This window comes from Zootermopsis nevadensis, unplaced genomic scaffold (assembly GCF_977971745.1).
Source record: "Zootermopsis nevadensis isolate Lab colony 2312 unplaced genomic scaffold, Znev_1.0 Znev_ptg000025l, whole genome shotgun sequence".
NCBI lineage: Eukaryota > Metazoa > Arthropoda > Insecta > Blattodea > Termopsidae > Zootermopsis > Zootermopsis nevadensis.
Genome location: NW_028259157.1, coordinates 2,008,576 through 2,031,667, shown reverse-complemented (window position 1 = coordinate 2,031,667; position 23,092 = coordinate 2,008,576). Strand labels below are relative to the sequence as shown.

Here is a 23,092-nt window from a genome sequence, read left to right as displayed (position 1 = left end):
GAAACAATGGATCGATAGTTCAATATAGCCCATGAATCAGTTTCATCTCTTTCTTGGAATACGTTAAGCGCTGTCAGAAGAATAGTCTCTGAAGGAGAAAGGAAAGAAAATATGTGAAAGAGACTAGAAGAAATCGAGTTCCGTCCTCTACTTTAACGTATCTAGTGCCTAAGGTTTCCCTAAACTCGCGGGAATAAAGATAATAACATAATTAAGTCAGCTGGTCCAGACAGAAATTGGAGTCCATGTATCCGTAGAATGGAAGCAACTTTAATCCCGCTGAGCTAACTTTCTCGGTATAAATACACTTTATATTGAATTATCTGGCATACGTCGCATGTTATTCAATAGATACCAGGGGATAAGCCGGTCAGAGCGTGAAATTGAAGTCTTATCTTCACCCAGTACCAGTGTCTAGAATGTGTGGATGTTTATCACTAATCCCCTGTGTCCACTTTTGTATTCTCTTGTTTTTTTTTTCCTCCCGCTTTGATGTGTATTTAATGTTGGATTGTACTACAGGATGATCGAAAAGTCACGCAACCCTTTCTTGACACGTGTTCTATTTGCCACAAATGTTGTATTAAGTGCTGTAGATGTCTATCGCGTTCACTTTTTCTGGCATGTTTGACGCAACAACTCTGTGAAGAATTCTCATCATGGAAACGGTTTACCAGATGAGACACTACCGAAATTTTCGGCGCAGGAGATTCAGGAAATGTAACCCTGAACTCATTCTGGCAAGTTAAGTAGGAACGAGATGCCAGGTAGTGTTCGACAACGAACACTCGCCGAACTTGTGAAAAATGTATCTTTGCACTTGGACTGTTTGAAGACAACTGACGGACTGGTGCGGTGAGGTCTTGATGTGACCTGCGTGGGCTCTTGTATAGTCATAACGATATTGTGTGTTTATTAATTTAGTCGAATTTTATTGAATTTGAAGCATAAATAAATATTTTAATAAGGGTTGCATGACTTTTCATCACTCGATATATGCATTGGTATTCTAAAACAGGATTTTTAATCTCTGTTTTATGACATTTTGATGATGCTCTCGCAGATGAAAAGCGTTGCGGTGTTCAAGACTGGATCATGATCTCTTGAAAAGGGTGAGTTTGAATAGAGTGTATAAAATGACGAGAGCCTCACACATTCTCGACCTTATAACTAGGTACTGTTATTTTTTAACTCCTTCCAGAAATTCTCAATCCTATTTTTTCGACAGATGCAATATGTAACTTATTTAAGCCCTTAGACGACCAGGATATCATGATTAATATAACAGTACATGTTTCAGTATAGTTTCAGAATGGTTTCTGTTATCTCATACTTTGTTGACCTGCGGAAAAATCCCCTCCTTACTGTCACTAATCAGATAAAAGGAAGTCTTTAATCAGTGGCCTCTTTTGTCATGAACAAAATACATTTACCTGCATTGCTGTCATCCTGTAAAAGTCTGTGAAAAGCTTAATAATTCTTTATTCCAGTCATACGCCTACTTGCCTACCTCTGTCTAGTGCGTAAATCACAAATTAATCAACTATCAACAGGTGTTCATAGAGCGTGTCCAAACAATGAAGACTGGAGTTCCCCACATCGTTAGCTTTTAAACTGAGTGAAACAATTAACTAATGATCTGATTTGCTTGTTTTTATTTGACATGAATAATCGTTGAAACAGACATTCAAGAAGACAGCCATCTTCAGACTCAGCCTTTTTCGCGTTGCAGGGAATAATTGCTTTCTGAACCCCATTATTTTGTCGTATAGGAACTTAGTGAACGGATAATGTACAAATTAAGTACTCAGAATACGGTCAACAATTTTGCCTTTTGTGTTTTTGAAAGTAAGTGTGAAGAAATGTACAAAACGTATGTCCAGAATTTATTATTCTCTTTAATTTCAACCTGACTCTAATTTGTATTCGTTATTTCTGTTCCCGTGTACTTTTAACATTTATTGGGAATGCGTCCCATGAACACACACATTTTATTAATATAACGTGTTTGTTTTGTATTAGGAATGATTGATTTATCATATTATCATATTACTTGTATTATAAGTTGAATGCAGAATATTTGGTAATTAGTTGATCCGTTATGATGGAGTCCTCACAGTTGACCACAAAGAATTCCATTTGTTATCAGCTGTAGAAAATAATGGATAACATTATTTTGTAAAGTTGATAAAGTAATATTTCTCGGAAATTACTTCAGTTAGATTTGTCTCTTGTTTTATAACCAGGGACAGTAACGACTCCTTTCATTGCTGCTGTAATTATTCCTTACTCCAAATGAATGCCATAAGCTTATTTATCTCTGAATGTGTTCTACCGCAGGCTTGGATTAGTTCAGGTGAAATTAAATCGATATCTAGGGATTTGTAACGATTCAATTTCGCAATGGAAATTTCAGCTTCATTTAAGCTTTGTTGGGGGACTAACGTTTGGACATATGTTTTAGGCTCTCTGTATTCATGAGCCACATTAATGCTTCGAGGCTCACTAAAATATTTTTCAATCTGTTCAAAACGCTTTGGAATTCTGCAGGCTTATCCCTTCATAAGCCAATTTATGCCTCGGTACATTTATACGACTTTTTAGTTTTTATCTGATTGAATTGGGGCGTTTTCTTTCTCGAAATATGTCGGACTTCACATTTTAGGTTGAAATATTCTCCCGAATTTAATTTGTTACGAATGTGCGTGCATTAGGCTCTATATTCTGGCGTTATTGCTGTTTTATTGTTTTCTGTAACAACTGTACGGATCACTGTCATCTTCGCAAAGCCATTTCATGAGATTGGACAGGTAGGGGAGAGTGCCTCGAGAAGACTGACTAATATGAAAGAAAATTACAAATTTGTTGACATGTTATTTTAAATTTTTAAAGTATACAAAACAATAATCTTGCCTGTTGTTTTCTAAGGGTGCGAAACATGGTCTCTCACTCTGAGGGAGGAACACAGATTGCAGGTGTTTGAGAATAGGGTGTTGAGGAGGATATTTGGGCCTAGGAGAGAAGACGACGGGGCATGGAGAAAACTGCATAATGATGAGCTTAAAAATCTGTACTCCTCCCCCAATATTGTCAGGGTGATTAAGTCGAGAAGAATGAGATTGGCGGGGTATGTAGCGCGCATGGATGGGACAAGGTGTGCACCGGGTATTGGTCAGGAAGCCTGAGGGGAAGAGACCGCTGGGGAGACCTAGACCTAGATGGGAGGATAATCTCAGGCGGGATCTATGGGAGATAGGATTTGAAGGAGACTGGTTTTGTTGGCCCAGGACAGGGTCCGGTGGAGGGCTTAGGTTAATTCGGTGATGAACCTTCGGGTTCAGTAAGCCATCTAGTTAGTTAGTTAGTTATTTTAAATTTTCTGGTTTTATTTAGAATCACATTCTTACCAATTTAGCGTACTCACCAAGACAATTATCTTCTGCGAAGTTGCGCCGTAGCCTGGCAGTCAGAAACGTCGGTTAATATCTGCTAGTCTACACGGTTTTTCACACTCGCCGCCGTGAGAACCTCAGATTACACTTTATTATATGTACATCTGCATTTCTGTCTGAGACGAAAAGTAGGAGAATTAGAACTTGAGGGCATACAATACGTTAGAAAAAGAGACAGCATTGATGATTGATTGCCTGGGCTAGAATGGACTGCGTGCAGAAAGAACTTTTGCTTACCAGCGAGTGCTTGAGCTATAATGTCTGACCAGCAGCAATAATTCTTTGCATTCCGATAATATTTTGTCCTTGTGTCTAAGTGATCCAGCGAACGAAAAGACCTGATGTTTTGCACTTATCAGAGTGACAATTTTTAACATGAGTGATCACCTGGGTTGTGACGTAATCTTGCACGCATCTCCACCGCCAAGATAACCTGAAAACTGAGGTATCTTGACCCATTATATGGGTAGCCCGTTACATTATCGAACTTGTCATCTGATACCTCAGGAGGCCGGCTAAATTCACTGATTTTATGCTTATTCCTTACATGCAAACGCTAAGATAGCACATTAAAAATTGGTTAGGACCACTTCCTTCAACTTCTCTCGTAATTTAATATCTAAATCAAATTCATGTTCGACGCTTCGAGATATATGCAATTTAGTAACGTCGTTAACTAAATTACGAGTTGTGAAATACAAAAAAGACCGAATAACCAAACATTTTGCATAACCTCACAATCAGTTTTAAACTAACTAGTATACATGATATCTGACGAGGTATAATTATAAAAAGTCGTTGTGGGCTAATTGAACCTTTCGTCGTTACACGAAAGTTGCCTCGCTTACATTTTAACATAGTGCTAGCAGCTAACTTATTTTTCTTTCATGATGTTTACTTTCGACCTACAAAACAATGCGAGGTCAGGGGTTGGATCAGGGGAGAAGAGCAGAAATTTCGCGTGGCTTCTGGCGAGCCTCGGGTGAAATTCGATGTCGAGGCGGAGAGCCAGATGAGACAACATCGTAGAACATCGTTTAGGACGGCTAATGGCTTACGTAATAAATAGTGCATATAGGGAGATTGGCTAAAAAACATAGAACTGTGGAAAATTCGTTTGATCTTAATGGAAAGTACAATGTAGATTTTACAATGGTGTGTTTTTCAGAGTCCACGTGTTGTAGATGCATTTGCGTGGGAACCTCAATTCGAATATTCAACTGTAAAAAAATTATTGCGGGATTCTTCAAGAATAAAATACATCTTACTCCGGATATCTGGCAACAAACCTCGGACGTGACTCGGCTACCATGATAGTGGTTTTTTCCGATTTTATTAGTATATCAGTCGAATCCCAGCATTTATGCTTTATAATAACCTTTTCAAATATGGCATCGCTCTTCAGTTTCAGTTTATCCTATGCGCAGTTGTTTCTTTGAGCGGTAAATAGCTGCAGTTGCAATAGCGTCGTTACATCCAAATGAGAGTATGAATCAATATCAAACAGCGAGTCTGCAAAAGATGTAATTAGTTCTCGAGTCAGACTCGGATACAAATGTTGTAATGTTTGATATTAAGTACATAAGTCTATAATTAAATTTCTCGTTATATTATGCATTTAAAAGTGTCCAGTTTATATAATTTTTGCGTGGGTTCCATATAGAGCAACTGTTCATTTATGGGGTATACAGTATAATTATGACCTACCACGTTTGTGTATCAACGGCTATTTCGCATGGTTTAATTGCCTCAGCCATTTCAGACGTCGGGCAAAAAGAGAACTCTTGTGTCGTGGTAGGTTACTACATCGGCGATTCTGCTGCAGAGTTGAATAATTAGTTTATTTCATCAACAATAATGTTAAAAGCCTCGTTTTTATTCATTGCTTTTTGCGATATTAGGCCTATTTGATATCTGAGCAGAATGAGTGCTGAAAATTATTTGATGAAGGGAATCAGGGTGAATTTCAGTTGTTATATAATTGAAGCAAAGGAAATGGATGAAACACAGAATAAGTCACAATTAGGTCCCGATTTAAATGAATTTAAAAAAAGCAAAGCTTTCCCACTAACGCCATGTAGGTTACTTGGGGGGAGAGAGGTATAGCTCCTACTCATTCTTGACCTCGGCACCAGATGGGGGTGAGTGGTCAGCATCACGCCCCGGCCGTGCTTTGCCCTAGGGAAAGGACCCCGGCACCCATTGGACAGGAGGCTGGGTGGGCCTCAGAGCCGGCCTGGACGCAGAGGCTAGAAGGAAAAATCCTTTGTCCCCGTCGGGAACAAACACAAGTCGTCCAGTGCGTGGTCAGTACCTATACTGAATGAGCTACCCCGGCTTCTACTAATGACCGTAAAAATAAAAGTATGTAAAACTATAATTTTATCTCTTTATTTTTTTGTGATTATGAAACGTGGTCTTTTAAATTTTGAAAAGAACAGAAAATCGAAGACGTGTGAGGACGGTGTGCAGAGGAGTTGGATGAAGTGGCAACAAGCCGGACATTATTTTATATAAGGTCTAGAAGTAGTGATAATCTGGATTCCAGTTTTTATAAAATAATTTCCAGAACCAATATTATTTCCCAGAATAATCAAAAATTTTGATGCATCTAGCAGATAAGATCATTTCTGCGTAGATCATCGGATGTCGGTGATTGACCTCTAGCACTTCTCTTTCCCGACTCTGCCAGAGTGTCTTTCGTTGAACTCCACGAAATCGCGTGCTGTCTATGAAACTCCCTCCTCTCCTTGGATTGTGTTTGACGAGAAGAAGACTTTTTTTTGCAGTTTCCTGCTTTACAGGCTGTGAAGTAACATTAGCAGCTGAGACGTCATGTATTTCTTCGCACAGAAATAAATATCCAATGCTGAATTGTGGAGATCCAAGACATTTATCTTTTGACTTTGACAGCAGATAAAACACTGTAGTGGTTTTTCCTGATATAGTTTCCGTGTTTCTTCTCTGCGATATTCTGCACCAGGGTGGTCCAACGTTTTATTCTTTCGGGCCAAAAATAGGTTTTCAATTGGACCCAAGAGCCAAGAAACCCCTTCCGACACTATTTTTGGAAACTATTGGCTAATTTAAGATGGTTGTCTTGTGGGGTATTGCGCCGTGTAGTCTGGTAGAAGTTTACCGACGTTTCATAGGTTCTTGTTGCCACCAGCATCAGGAAAATGAGTGTCTTTGCCCTGATGATTGAAGCATTAAGGACCTCTGAAACGTCGGTAAACTTCTACTAGACTACACGGTGCAACAACCCAGAAGACAGCAGTCTTCAGACTCACCGCCGTGAAAAACTAAAATCCTACTTAGTAGCTAATTTTTGTTGTCTTTAATAATTCTTATTAAAATGACAAATTACCGTAGTACATACTCAAATACATATTTTATTCAGATGTGCACAGATATTAGTGTTAAGTAATATTTATATATATCCTAATGCGACAGGTTGCGTCTCATACAAATTTTACCTGAAAAACACGCATTTTACACTAGGGTTTTAAATTTAATAAGCATATGCGGCACTTGTGCGTAAAGTAGCAGACGAGGTACGAATTACGTTTTTTTTTCAAATCCTTCCGAGCAAAGAAAATACATGAGTTTAGTAAATAGTAACAAATCAACAAATAATTTCATGTGGTCGGGGGCCAGATGTAACCCGTGGGCCCGCATTTGGATACGCTGTCCTGCAGGATGCGAAAATTATTCAATCTGTAATGGATAGAAAATTAAGTGCTCGTTACAAAGTGTTCACTTAACAGTTCATATTTCGAGAGAAATAGCTTTGTTGAAACGAAAGTATCTTTTTATTATAAGATTTGAGGTTTTCACAGCGGTGAGTATGAAGATTTCTGTCCTCTGGGTTGTTGCGCCGTGTAGTATGATCGATGTTTACCAACATGTTTATCGCCCTGATGACGGAGGCAGTATGACCTCTGAAACGTTGGTAAACAGACTATACAGCGCAACAACCCAGAAGACAGAAATCTTTATCTTTTTATTAATTACAAAGATCATCCTGTTGACTACTCATAAACACCAACTACTTCATTATGCATTCAATTTAGGTAATGTTTGTGATCAATTTTCATATACGTAAAGTACATGTTTTACTTATAGAAGAACGTATTTGAATAAAATCTTCTCGGGCAACAAGTCGCGTCAAAATGAAGAAGTAGTCCAACGTTTCGGGGACAGTGTCCGCCTCCATCATCAGTTACGATGTCCGTTCCTAATGATGGAGACAGAGAGTGTATCTGAAACGTTGGACTGCAGCGTTAGCTAGTGGCTCAAGTTACGTGTGAGGAATATGTTTTTGGCAGCCATTGACACACATAACTTATAAGGAAATGTCAACCACTTCTATCGATATAAAGAAATACTCTCTCTGAATGCAAGACACACTGCAGGCAGAAGGACGAAAGGAGTAGTCTTCACGTCATGGCTGATGGTGATGTGGATAAGCGCTAATGTGACGTAGTTGTGATGAAAAAGAACAGTAAGAATCGAAATGTGTTCCTGTGCCACCTTCGTACTTTCCCTAGACAGACTGATGAATGCCATTTCAAAAGAGATAAAGACACCTGCAGAGATTCGAACTAGGTGGAAGTGCTCCATCACTCAGATAATATCTGTGTTACCCTTTTGGTTTGTATTCCATTCAAAAAGTCTGTGTGGAGTTCAGGAATGACTAGCGAGAGAATGGTCTGGTTCGGTAAATAGACTACAAAAGAATGAGCTTGCGTGTAGATGTGACATATTTTAAGGATCTATTTCAGTATTAACCTGAATGATTAAGGGAAGTCACAGAAAAGACTGTTTAGACTATTCCCTGCACATGTACACTTAAATATTAGCTTATATAAGTCGGGATTTCCAGCAGAATACAGTTATTGGTGTTTGTTTCATGTTTCTATTGCCTTGTTTCTTGTCCTTTGTATTTAATTCTGTTGTGGTGACTGTAATTAGCTCGTTTAAATTTTGAGTCAGCATGTTAAAATATAGAATTTAACTGTTATTTTGAGCTTGACAAAACTATACTATTGGATAAGCTCAATAATTTTGGACTATCTTGAATTTTCGTTGAATGGTTTCAGAGTTACTTACCAACTAGTTTTGCTTTCATTCGTATCTTGGGAAAGTTTTTCTTTCTATTTTGTGTTATCTACAGTATCTGGAGTGGCTTTCGCTCGTCGCGAGCGTAAGCCTTAACTAGCTGGCTAACAACGCCTGGCTGGCTGGTTCTGGGGCTTGCTAGCGATGGCATTTTATCTGATCGGTTCTCCTGTGTCCAATGTACGGAGAATCACTGAACAACGAAAGCAAGACAGAAGACGTTTTCTTTTCTTTCTCAAAGTGTTAGACTCGGTTAACACTTGTTTTATTCTTTTAGTGATAGTAAGAGTGAAAAGTTCCTAAAATTGAGTTGCAATATGCTTGACGTTTCATAAAAGATGTTTGAAATAGCTAATAGCATTTGAAATAAGGTGCAAACAGTTCATTTTGAAAATCTGTGTACTTTCATGCGGATTACATCTTTCCAATCGTATTAATTCACTATCAAGGAACGAATATCTACTATTACGATGTACACCACATCCCGCACAAATACTCCTATTGGGATTTGCTACCTTCCACTGAAACAACACTCTCTCATGAGTAAAGATAATCTGCTCATTTGCATACAACGATTTTAATGAGACTTTGAAACTGATCACAGATTTAAGTTGATAAAATTAGAGCAAAAAGTATAATACAATTGTAAACGGTTCGCTAGTAGAGGTGTTTATTTTTATCAGTGTTTATTTCATATGTTCTAATTTAACTGGATGTGTACTTAATTTATCTTGATAATTTTCAACAAGGAGTTACAATAAAATATTTGTGTATTAGACGCACAGATCATCATGTTTGCAGTTCTGCCATGCGTCTGGGTATAAAAATTACTTCACAATACGAAATACTTTTTGATGTTATCTTATGGTATATTCTCCGTCGAAACACGTCCTACACGTTTTGTGTCTGCAGAATGCGTAATGTTATTCACCTTTAAGATCCTTTGTCACTTACTAGCCTGCATGGACTCTCCTATTTGCAATCTTAACTTGTGAACTACAGAACTGAAATGTATTTGCTCTATCATTTATCCGGGCGCTGTTATATGGAGTTACAAATCTAATATTTAAACAAAAACTTGTCTAAGAGCGTCACATTATGTTACAGCATTAGATTAATGAGCTAGCAGTTACGCTTATAGTCATATAAGTTCACTATATTTCGAGATATGGTAATTTCAGTACCATTAGTGGCCACTAAAAAGATTCTTCAGCCGCAGATTATTACTGAAGGTGGTTATGAATGTGGAGTAGAAAGGTTTTGGAAGGAAGCGGTCTGATATGTTTAAAGCTACAATTACGAAATTTGGATAAGACACACAGAGATGCAGAAAGTATTGGTTAAGATTGCCGATCGTCTGTCTGAAAGTGAAACTGAATTTGCTAGATTCAAGGCAAGGGCAGGACAACTGATCGAAAGCTCTCACGTCGCATAGGGATAAACGTTAAATCATGCAGTCATACGATTTAGTTGACTCTGGTCATCAAGTTTTAATTTCATATTTTAAAACTAAAAGTACAATTACAAGCTGCCGGTCCTACGCGTCCATAATTCTGGATACCGACTTTACCGAGGCATTTAACTAAAAATACTAAAATCACTCCTTCACATATTATTTCGAATAAATAAGTATAATTTTAATTTTTGCCATCGCCAAAACATACTAAACAGACGGTTCTCCTCATATTCACATTTTCAGTAATTCAATCTGTTTAGTTCTTAATGTCAATTGTGTATACAGATTCAAGAAGCGCTCTCTACACAAGGCATATTCACATTGTAAATGTTGCGATGTACTTCACATTTTGTACAACCATCGCGTGAATCCGTAGTTGGTTAGCATGTCATAAAGTGTACACATGCTTATGCAACAGGTCTTTCACATTTAAGATTTTTCGCCTGAGGATGACAGGTTGGGTCGAAACGTAGCGTAGTTATTAAAATAAATGTTTTGCATGCGGCTATTTCATATGTTTATATTAGTTTAATTACAAACCAGGAAGAAATATCTAAAGTTAACAAGATACAATGTTATTTTTACATGTTTAGATTATCTATACGTCCAACAACTGCATGAAGACCAGGAAATTTGTAGAACTAGCCTAAACTGTTTTGCATCCTTCGGAAGCCTCCTGCTATCACTTGAAAATTGTGTTCATAACACCGCAATTATTTACGTAGGGAAACGTAACACATAGGGCAATTTAACTAAGCCGCACATTAAGGCTGGTTATACACAGAGTTACATAAAATTCCAAACTATGGTTTCATAAAATTGATTTAGATTGGAGGTCATACACAGTAAAAAAATAATTGCGCGACTCTTGTATCGTGTGATTGTGTGTTGTTTTAAATTTTAGGTTATACACAAAGTCCCGTGAAACAGCAATTGCACAATTGTTTTTTCGTGTAACTTTGTGTATTACCACGAAAATGAAACAACGGAATCTTTTGAAGAAATCGTAGATCCCACTTTTGTGAAATCGATGTTATGGAATTGATTTCCTCTATGTATAACCCGCCAAACAGTAGAGAGCGCTTTATATATCATTGCTATACGATTTACAAAACTGTCAGTTTCTCTCGAGACACAACACATACACTGCTTTTTTCCTTTACAGTAGTGCGAACTCATTCCACTGAAGTTTATTTTATAACTATACAATACGTTTATTGTTTCTTGGATTATTTGAGGACGTACAGACAGTTAATGAGGTTATGTTGTGAAAAAAAAAAATATACCTGTCCTCAAATTCTTCGTCGTTAAGACGCATAAGACTGGAGACAAAGCTCCACGAGTTCTTAACCTTGGATGACGATGAGTAGTCTGATTAGCGCTCTAGGCTGTCTCCTCTGGGATTCGATGTTTTGAAGTACGTGTGATTGGCGGAGCTGATATGGCGAATAGAAAACTGTGCTCCTATCGGGAATCGAATCCCAGTCAATTTTGCTTGATTTATTGAATGACATTTGAGCAATTTAATGCACGGTAAATTAAAGCACATTTGAGAAGTTGAGGTCGTGATCTACTCGAAGGCATTTACGTAAATATGACTCAAGGGAAAAAATAAAAGTTATGACTTTTTAGTTTATTCGGAATTGACTTTGATTTGCAAAATCCATTATAATAGAGCGTATTTATTTGTTTATAATCTTTAAACATATTCCGTGATTTACTTGCGAAACTTAAATATTTTAGACACTGCCTATCATTTAACGCTGTATAATTCCCACTAATGTGATGAGCACGAACCAAAGCTGTAAATTAATTCAAACAGCGTTTCGTTTATAGATCAGGGCGTGGACAGCGTATGATAAGTGCCGTCTATTTGCACAGCTTTTATTGCTATTTAGTAAATCAGGAAGGATCTTTCTCTTCTTGTTTTACGCGTGTTCTCTTAGTGATAAACTCAATGCAAACCTATAGTTAAATATCCCGCTGCAGGGAACACTTTACCACTAATGGGCGAGAGTTTTTTTTGTCCAAAACACTATTTCACTTCTCTTTTGTCAAAGAGTTTACATAAGGAGCCTTACTTTTTGGATCAACATTGAATTTGGATAGTTAATTCGAATCTGGTATTCCTTTTGAGCAAATATAATGTAATTTTAAATTCAGTTTCAGGTTATTCGACGTAAACACATTTCACATTCCCTGTATTGAGTATGTGCATATTTTATTTGTAGGCCCTCCAACGTTGGTAAGTTTAAGGGGAGGCGACACTCCTGAATTATCCTATATTCCAGCTTTTCTTCCTTTGGAAGAAAGTGGTTAAATTGATTGGCTTTCTTATAGAAGCTCATATTGGGAGCCGGGATGTCACAGTTGGGTTCAACTTTGTCAGTGAACGCATCGTAGATAAAAGGTCTGTGCAGTTTAAGGATGTAAAGTCTGTGGGACATACGATAACCAGCAGTAATTCCAGGTTAGTTCAGTCCCATATCTTAGCAGTCGATGAGAATTACACGATCCCTGTGAAGTTACTTTGGCTGGGCACGTGAATAATCATTTGTCATACTAAATAATTTTAGATTTCAGCATCGAAGAATATTGAAAGTCATTTTGATGATGATATGATTGTATGAGACTAAACATATTTACAACATGAGCATTTCACGTTTTATAACTTTGACCCAGTGCTACTGATGTATTATTGTTATGTTAAGCTTTGAGGGATCTCGGAAGCGCGTGGTACATAATCATACATTATATATTGTAATTACTTTGCAAGGTTAAATATACATTATCACAAAAATGAAGTGTAAATCTTGATGTTAAAGTACATTTTCAGTAGCCTTTGATGCGAAAATGGTTTCGAGAACATTATGACAGAAGGGCGTATCAACAAAATTATTTATAGGAGACTAAAGTCTTTCGCGTATTTGGTTTAACAAATGTGCGTTATTAGTGTTCATACGCCAAAATTTGTCTGTATCTCTGTGTAGAGCAACATCAGCATTACTCCCTTCTGGCATAACATATACCCCACTGTCCTATGTTTTTAGACCTAATATCTACGATTTTTCAAATATGTTGATTCGCTTTGTCTGCACTATTTTTCGAGTACCAATAACTGTTACAAGACTTGGGTAATATATGTCCTTTTGGAATAACAAGAATAAGAACAGGGTGCCACTTCTATGTCGTTTATACAAGAACAATGCATGTTCTACAGCGTCACGACCGCAGTTGCTGTCTTTTTGGTGTCCCTGTTTATAACCATAAAGTTATTCTTTAAATTCAGTTCTGACAGACCGTAGTATAATTTACATTTGTGATCAGACCAGAGTCGACCTGGACATGGTAGCAAAGAAAACTATCCATACCGTGGATGCAACCTCGGTAATCTATTTACTTCATTGACCGGCCTGTCTCTATGAATAAGACAGTCATGTCTTATTTAAAAAAAAGCTCTTTGTCAGAGCCGCTTTCCCTACAGTTGAAAATTTGGCCGTTGGTGGGCTCTTTAAAAGGAGGAGGAAGACGCTGATAGTTACAAATTGCTGGTCGTTGATGACAGTAAACCTTTCGTAGATCGTTCTTGTATTCAGTAGCGGTTGGACATGTGTCCTGCCACGCTTGGTTCGAGTCCCGTTCATGAATGCTGAATGAGATTCTAACAGTTTTTCTTTTCAAACGCACGTCTAGCTAGAACATCCAGTCCAGAGCTTGAAGTTCAGTCCTTCCTTCCCTTTCTGTTCATTCAACTCAGCAGCTTTTTTTCTGTATTTTTTCCTTTTGCGAATTGGCTATTTGCGGTCGAGCTTCCAACAATACGTCGTAATGACTTTTCTTTGAAAACTTTCCCTTGATGCATCTTCGCGAACTTCGCTCCGTTTCTCATCGTGTAACCCACTCACGCTTCGTCACGGTTATCTCAATCCGCGTCTGTTTCATGTGTTGACAAAATATCGCAAAGTTTATCATAACCTATGGTACTTTTACCTTTTCTTTTCTTTTTCTCTCACCCATACCTTGGAGAAAAGATTATAATAGTAATGCAATGAGGTATAATGTAAAACACGCGAAGAGAGAGGAAAGAATACTACATAATTTATTAAAATGGGTCATGGCCAATATTCGTGAGACAGTGCCCTTATTTTCAATCCTCTTCGGGTCCAACATTTGTGCCTGAGTCACTTCTCAACCAATTCAAGTAAATGTGATTGATGTTCGATGTTCAGTAAACTAATTAAAGTCTTTAAAATATATTAAATTACTTTGATGAAGAAAATCCAGGATAGTGCAGTATTTAAGATGTTCTGAATAGAAAACACGTCACAATACAGAAAACACTACGAATGCAACAACAACAACAACAACAAAACGGAACACTTGAAATACTACACCGCCTTAGATTTTGTCTGCTATTTGTCAGTCATTTTATATATGTCAGAGGGTTTAATTGTTTTGTTAAGCATTAAATATAATTTGTAAATTATATGAATTGTCTATGCAGTAGCTTCGATACAAAAATATGCCTGGAGATGGTTAGTTGCTAATCGAAACATGTAGTTTAGAGAAAAATGTTGGCAACAGTGTTTCTCGAGAATACGGAAGTGTACCTATAAGCCTCTGGGTAGGGTGTGTTTCACACTTACATACAAGGACAAATTGGGAAATTGGAAGCTGTTAAGTGAAAGGCTCTGGTATGTAACAAGTAAACTTAAAAAAAACATTGTTCTTTAAATAGACAATTAACTCTGCACTCATATCTGTCAGACGTAAGAGGATAAAACAATTATATGCCTCCTTATCACTTTCAACTGGAAACAAAGCATCCTTGTAACACAGAGGTTTAGTGTTTTCCACTTTGAGAGACGTAAATCTTGAGAGTGCATGTGGGCTTAAGCCTGTAGGAGAGGATACGACGCCATGACAGCTTTTGTTATAGTTCGGGGCAAGTTTGCTGTGCATCAACTCGTGTGGCTTTCGTGAGATTTGAAATTCTCGTGGTGGCGAACATGAAGTTGGCTGTCTTCTGGTCCTCTGAGTTTTTACGCCATGTGTTATGGTAGATGTTAACCGATGTTTCAGAGGCGTTTGTTGCCACCACCATCAGGGCGATCGCCCTATACTTTGAAAAGTCTGTAAAATTATACCAGAATACACAGCGCAACAACCCAAGAGACTTCCATGTTTGTATTTTCATTAATTATAATGAATAAATTGAAAGAAATCAATTTTTTTTTTCAACACCTTTGTTTACTTGTACCACTTTAGCTCTGATAGTTCGTTAGCGTAACGTTTTGTGTTATTATTGTCATCGTGATAATTGTCGTCTTTATATACAATATTAAGCCGGCCTAATAATTTGTTTAACGCCGACTAATAATTTCGGTGATAATTGTTACCATTACATTTGCACATGTGGCAGTCTGTCTGCGATAATTGCTTATAATCCATATGCAGATTTAAAATGTCAGTGCTCAGTGAAATCCTCGAAGTTTCTCGATACATAATGATCACTGTGACCTTGCAGAATGAATTCAGCTCAGGCCATTCTTTAGGACGGGGAATTTGTTGTTGTGGTTCTTTAATACATTATTTTAATTTGTGTTAACATTTAGATGCTTGGTTTGTTGGCCTTGATGCTGGCTGAATAAGTACCAGATGCAGTGGATTTAACTTATTGGGACATTTATATTCCACCAGAGTTTAATGGAACTTGTATGAATATTTACTCTTTCAATTATTGAAATTTTATAAACAAGGGAGGCTCACCATATCGATAACTTTAAAAGCATCAAGAGAGCGGTCTTTTTCATAATCATGTGAACGACAGTATGGATTTAAATTATTAAAATTTTATATTATCATAATTACAGAGTTCATAAAATTGACTCTGTTCCTTCGTACATTGCTTTTCAGTTCATGAATAATGATGATTAATATTATTCGGGCTTATGCAAGGAAGTGTAAGGCTTTATTGACCACGGGAAGATAAGTAAATAAATATGGACTGTATTTTTAGAAGTTGTTTGAAGGATTTACCAGTGCAAAATTTCGACTCTCTGCGCTTTTGAATTCAATCTGTCGAATACAAGTAAAAAATGGTTTTAAACGTTCTATGGACCATCGAGGTTCAAATTCAGGAAAGCATCCTTTTCTTCACATTTTCGTCTAGAAGTTATGCAGAATATAGCAAACCCCCTTTCCGATGTAAACCGAAGCACTTACCCCACATATAAAACACGAAAAGCATGCCTGTTATAATACCTAAAGAAATCGAATTTGTGGAGCCTTACCTCCAAACGCTCTCAAGTTATGATGTGATCTTTGCCACTCTATTTGAGGTTGAGTCATTGCTTCAGACAACATAGATACAAGGGCAAAGAGGGCCATAATTTTGCGTTGATACCCTTTGTTTATTCAGCAAGGAATATCAACCGTGGTGTCGAGAATTTGCCTGACCGTTGACCTGGGTTTTATATTCAGAGATTTATTGCTTGGCTTACGTTAGTCGTAAAACTTAATTTGCATTTCAAGCTGGATTGTGGCTAGAACTGGTCTTAATTCTGCTGAAATGTGTTGAGGCGCTGCATAACGCAGATTAGAGGTTCCAGATTTTGTGGACACTGCAGCCGCTGTTTGCAGATTCATGTTTGTGCTCTTTCTTAATAGATAAAATATCAGAAGGACTCAGCGGTGAAGTTCCAGTACTGCACGGTATTTTTTTTAAATAATGTTCTGCGTCTTCTAGAACTATACACATTTGTAAATATGAACGGAATAATCATCACTATAAACTTTATTGTACTAAGCCTTCCTTAAGCTGGGCGTTATCAAGTCGATCATGAAATTCCTCGATTTTAAGGAACTTGGTCATGTTTACAAACACACCAATTGACTATATACTGAACCAGATGAGTCTTGATATCTCAATATCATATTTTTCTATATTAATATTATAATTTAATTCCATTTTCCAGAATCTTCCTAGGTTTATTACCCTCTGATCTTTTCCAATCAACATTTGTAATGTTGAAATTTCACCCGTATATAAGGAGGTTCAAAACAATTATATAATTGTTTTGAGCCTCCTGTTAAGTCCAAACATTAGACTGAGCACTTTGATCACAAACTCTGTCACTCGATGTTTCTCCATCAGTGAAACATCCATATAAAACGACGAATAAAATTATTTAATTTTTAGGTCCTTATGTAGGAACAAGAATATGGCACAAATTGACTGTAATAAACATTTTTCGGTTTATTGTACTGGGCTGTAACCACTGAAATGCCAACGGCAAAAAATATGGACGTATGTACTGTACGCACGATTTTTCATTAGTGTATTGAACCAACAAATAAAGACCCTTTTTATCCCGTGCGTCGTAATCACAGTTTCACCTCAAAATTCACCGCTGTAATGCGTTCCAGAAATTCACCACTGATAACAATAAGCGGCAGGTTTAATCTCTTACCGATTCAGGCGGCTCAAGCGATAATCATTCTGACTTTTATTCAGAAGGTAACCGACTAAGGCGACGCTGGGCTCTGATTATGCACAATGAGGCTTATCACATTTTACGGCACGTCCGCCATTACTGATCTGGGATTATCTCTTCAGAGAAAAAGTTTCTCATCAATTTCTTTCTGTGTATGATTTGAGGTTTTCACAACGGTGAGTATGAAGATTTCTGTCTTCTGGGTTGTTGTGCTGTGTAGTCTGGTCGATGTTAACCAACGTTTCAGAGGTCATACTGCCTCCATCATCAGGGCGATGAGTATGAAGATTTCTGTTTTCTGGGTTGTTGTGCTGTGTAGTCTGGTCGATGTTAACCAACGTTTCAGAGGTCATACTGCCTCGGTCATCAGGGCGATGAATGTGCCAATTTATTTTTGTTTGAATTGCATACCGGTCTTGTCATATTCTGTAATAATGAACTTTTTACATGTTAAAGGATCAATAAATATCCGAAGAATCTATAAATATGGCGCCACGATAAGGCTTTATAATTGACATCTAAGGAATTGTACCGCGATTACAGGTTAATTACGAGTAGTGAATGAAATTACTAATATTTTAGTACCGCTGAGTTGCGTAATATAGAAGTAAGTCTACGTGTTACCATTCTACCTATCCACAAAATTTGCAATGTACCGAAATGCAGAGTTAGGATCATAAGTAATATTACTTGTGTTTCAAAGTGACGCGCAATAGATGTATATAGAAAAAAAATATTGTTATTATTATAGTCGGAAATACAAGTGAGAAAGTAATAAAAGCCAAATTTCGTAAACCTCTGTCCCCGGGGTAAGGCCCACTGAGTACTGGTTTGCTTGACGCTGAAAAAGGAACTCCACCGACTTTACCGGGAATAGAACCCCAAATGCCAAGATCGTAGAATTTTATTTAACTTGCCTGATATCAGGCAAAAACACGTCGTGGGCACCAGGACGCCACAGCGCAAAGAATTTTCAAGATAGAACCTAGAATTCTCTGCGTCTTTTAATGTTGATCTTGTATCTATGCACAGCGTTACTGGCGTGTAACATTTTAAAATTTACGCTGTGTAATGGTGGCAGCTTCAGAGTTGGAGAATAAAACTACGTCACTGAAGATGACTATTTTCTGGGTTCTTGTGCGTTGGAATGCAGACTAGCTCCTAATTTTTGGAGGTGGTCATTTAATTTGTACTAAATCAGTGAAGGACTAATCAAAACACGTTAATTAAAGTTCCTTCATTTCTTAAAAGTGGTCTCATACAAGGCTGACTTTATGTTCGCACTCACAAGATAGGACATTGCTAAGAGACTAAATTTACTCAGCGTTAAAAAGATAGTGATGAGTAAGCCAGTAATTGAAATCTTGGACGGTGAATAATGAAAGGGATGATCTACTTTGGATCAGTAGCACAATAGGAGTCCACAAGGCCCACCTGGTCATCGAACTCTAATCCGTGATGAAGAAACGTTGCAGTGAAGTTGATAAATCGCGTGCATGACTTGTATTGTCGTTGGTCCAGTAGTAATAAATAATACCGTGGGACTGAAGTCAGTGGGTCGTAACTTCCATCTTCACCACAAAGGTGGTCTAAGTAACTTTGCAATAAGAAGTGTTAAAGCGGTTTAGTTCGTGTTGTTTTACGTTTTCACGAATGAGACACTTTGATCTATTATAATTCAAAAATAAGTGTTTGAAACTTCGATTTCTTTAGAAAACTCTGCACAGTATAGGTCACCATAATTTGCACTCTCTTTTATCAAATATTATTAGTCGTATTATTGAGGCGGAGATGGGCAAGGCATGTAACGCGCATCTATACCTAGGTCTTCCGGGGGAAGAGCACTCTTAAGGAAATTGGGTTTGGGAATGCGGGTTGGATTAACCTTTCACAGGATAGGGATTAGTGGCGGGCTGTTGTGAACACGGTAATGAATCTTCAGATTCCATGAAAGGTGAAAATGTTCTTGATTAGTTGAACTTACTTTTATTACCTTTGTAAGAAGGACTCTGTTCCATACAGTTAGTGAGTTAAAGCAATTAGAAATGTGATAAGACTCCTTGGAAAAACCTTAATTTTCACTGAAAAGCAAAACATACAAAAACACGGATATATATATCTATGTCCCAAGTTGGATATGAACCCGCGTTCAGTGTTGGATTGGCCCACTACCATCTGTACCCGCGTGATGACTGTTATCCACGTGTTAAAACCGTTCTGGTTTACAAGGCGCAGAATATCACGTGATCTTGAAGCTGACAGCTCAGCTCTGTCTTTGGTGTTTAGTCATGGTATCCACTTTACGTTTTCACTGATATTTATTGAAATCTTGTTAATGCGTATAATGACATTGCTTATTAGGTCATGCTCTGTAATTTGATTCGCTGTGAGCGATCGCAGATCTATTTGAAAGGAAGCATTAATAACCCGTTATGACTGTACTTTCGGATTTGCTTGATAAGATAGCACACTTTACTCTATATGTGCATAACTTACTTTTAAGATCAATCAAAATTTCTTTTTGTATGGGTTAAGTGGTTTATATTTTAAGCCGTGATTAACAGAGTATAAACCACAAAATTAAAAAAGAAAAAAAATTATTTCACCAGATACATTCCAAAGCAGAGTGTACCCTTTGCGTTTTCGCTAGCGCGTGTTCGGTTGTGTTCTGAAAATTTCGCGTGATTTCGTTATATTAATTTTCGTAAAGCGAGAATTTATTGTGTATACAGCGTGTCCCAAAAAAGATGTATACATGCGGTAATTACATACATTAGCATTGTGCATAAATATTTTTGCTACATCTTATGTATAATTTACAATAAGGAAGCACAGACAAATGAGGTATGCGACTCTGCCAAGAAAGGATTTGGAAATGTGTAATAGGCTTACTATGAAGTAAGACTGGAGAGAGTTTGTAAACGGGAACCGCGCTGAAAGCATGAAAGAAGAGAAACGTGTAGTAAAAATTTCCAGTCGGGTCAAATAGCAGTTTTGTTTTATATCTTAATGGTCACGAAAATCCAGAGATGGGTCAACTTTGAACCAATTAATCATTCAAACAATCTCGGCAACCGTACGTCGATAACCCATACTGCACATTTTAAATTTCATTACAGGATTACATGATTACTGCAATGCCAACTGAGTAGACAAAACTCACAATTATATTACGTCACTTTCACCACCTTGCCTCATTAGAGGTCAGGGAACCAGTCTCCATGCCGCGGCCTTAGGGGAAATTGCATCTGATCGCTCATCACTGAGAATACACAGCACCGCCATATGTCACATTTTCTTCCCGCCTGAAAGTTTCGTTGGTGCGAATGCACTAAACTGAAAGCGATAAATTCAATTTTTTAATTACATAAATGTGCTCTGATTTGACCGCTGTTAGTAATCCTTTGGTTCTGATGCTTTACCACTCATATAGACTATGCAGTATAAAAATAACTCATTGTTTATTTGGTATATTTTAGGACTGTGGCATTCTAAAATATTTGTGAAAAGAGAGAAGAGAATACAGTGTATGAAACTTCTTGATACAAATACGGTGACCTAGGATTCAAGAACTAGGTTCACAGTCGTATAAGGATCCGCATGGAACCTCATATTAACCCTTTAAAGACAAACCGAATCGAAATAATAATTAAATATTAGTCCATACCTTAAATAAATTACAGCACTTTTCCATTATAAAGATAAACTTATTAATATTGTTCAGGGAAATAATTGCTGTTTACGATCAGAATCCTATGAAACTCACAAATAAAAATTTCAGAGTTTTAATTGTTAAAGCAAGTGGTACATATAACTAACTAGATGGCTTACCGAACCCGAAAATTCATCACCGAATTAACCAAAGCCCTCCACCGGACCCTGTCCTGGGCCAACAAAATCCAGTCTCCTTCAACTCCTATCTCCCATAGATCCCGCCTGACATTATCCACCCATCTACGTCTAGGTCTCCCCAGCGGTCTCTTCCCCTTAGGCTTCCCAACCAATACCCGGTGCACACCTCTTGCCCCATCCAACATATAGTTACTGCTAGTCTTTAAAGGGTTAAGCATCCTACGGAGCTGATTGAGCGTTGTAACGAAGTCTCTGTTTTTGCAAAATAATTTTTACTTATTTATTGTTTGTAATGGCGTTCTTTTCGCTGCCGAGGTTATGCGTAGCGTCAAATGCTATAAGAGCATGATTAAACTTGGAAACGTTAACAGTTCTAGAAGGAAGAGAGGTCGTGCTCTACTTCGTGACATTATCCCAATATTTTCATGCAAGTACTGATGCAAATCGCTATAAATTTAAGATCAGCCATTAACACTGACAATATTCGAATTATGTGCCTCCATAGTGCGATTCTAAACTAATGGTTGAAGTACGTTCAATGTAAGAATCGTTTATTGGCGTCACAGAATGCCGAACGCCTTGTAACGCTACAGTATTTCATGAAAGTCTACTCTATTAGACTTCTAAGTACCATCTTATGAGTCCCATAGACTACGTGCTACACAATGCATCATGTACTACGGCTACGTATAGAAATGAGGGGAGCGTGGGGACGGAGAAATGTCTGTCGTGTTTCCATAAAACCACGATATTAAAACGAAAGAAACAGCTTTCAGTAACCTTCAAAATATCTGAAGCCTGTACAAATATTTATGCTTCCTCATAGCTAGGCTCACACGTGCAAGTAAAGAAAAAATCTATATAAGTCTTCCGGGTTTATTCGTCTGTGATCGGGCTTGGCCTTTAGATTGTCGTCTACATAGGAAAGAGTAGAGAATCGCTTCTAAGTTTCCGTGTCCCATGTCATCATGGCATGGCCTGTCATCGGGCTGCAGTTGTAGCAGACGGTCTCTGGGGACAGAGTCTGTTGAATAAGCAGTTTTGTTGAACGCAGGAGTTAACAACCTCTTAGCATGAACGACTAGACAGAATGAGAACAAATGTATTTCCCATTGTCTAGCTCAGTATGAGGTCCAGTGGTTGGCTTTTGTCAGCTCTTGGGTTCCACAGAAGGAAATAATCTTGTCTTCAGCTCTGAAGACTGAGACATTATGTTTCTCCGAAACATTTCCATTTACCTTCGAGTCCATACAACGTCAAAACTAAAAAGGACAACATAGACATCTTCACTACCATAAAAAGTTTAAATTTCATACGGGAAATGTCTTTACCGCCTGAGAAACTAAACTTTTAAATAAAGAACCTTTACCATGTGTTAGTTGATTACTCTTACTAATAATGCAGAATTTTGAGGATAGGCATTTGGATTGTGAACATTTCTTTGTGAATTGTATGTAAGAAAGCGGTCACAACATCTTTATGTTGAGGTTCTCCATAGGTCTGAATATTAAAAATGAAGTGAAGCTGTCCCACTACCTGCCATGTAGGCGCTTGGGGGGAGAGTTATATAGTTCCTATTCATACATAACATCGGTACTAGATAGGGTGATTGGTCAGCGTCACTCCCTGGCCGGTCTTTTCCCATCGGGAAAGGACCGTGGTTCCCATTCGACAGGAGGCTGGTTGGACGGTGAGGCTAGAGGAAAAATTTTCTG

The 23,092-nt window shown here is 37.7% G+C and overlaps 1 protein-coding gene across 2 annotated transcripts in view; it reads left to right on the top strand.

The window, feature by feature from the left end:
- Positions 1-23,092, top strand: part of LOC110830228 (uncharacterized) — a 279,207-nt gene that overhangs the window by 82,498 nt on the left and 173,617 nt on the right. The gene's annotated exons all lie outside the window — the stretch shown is intronic.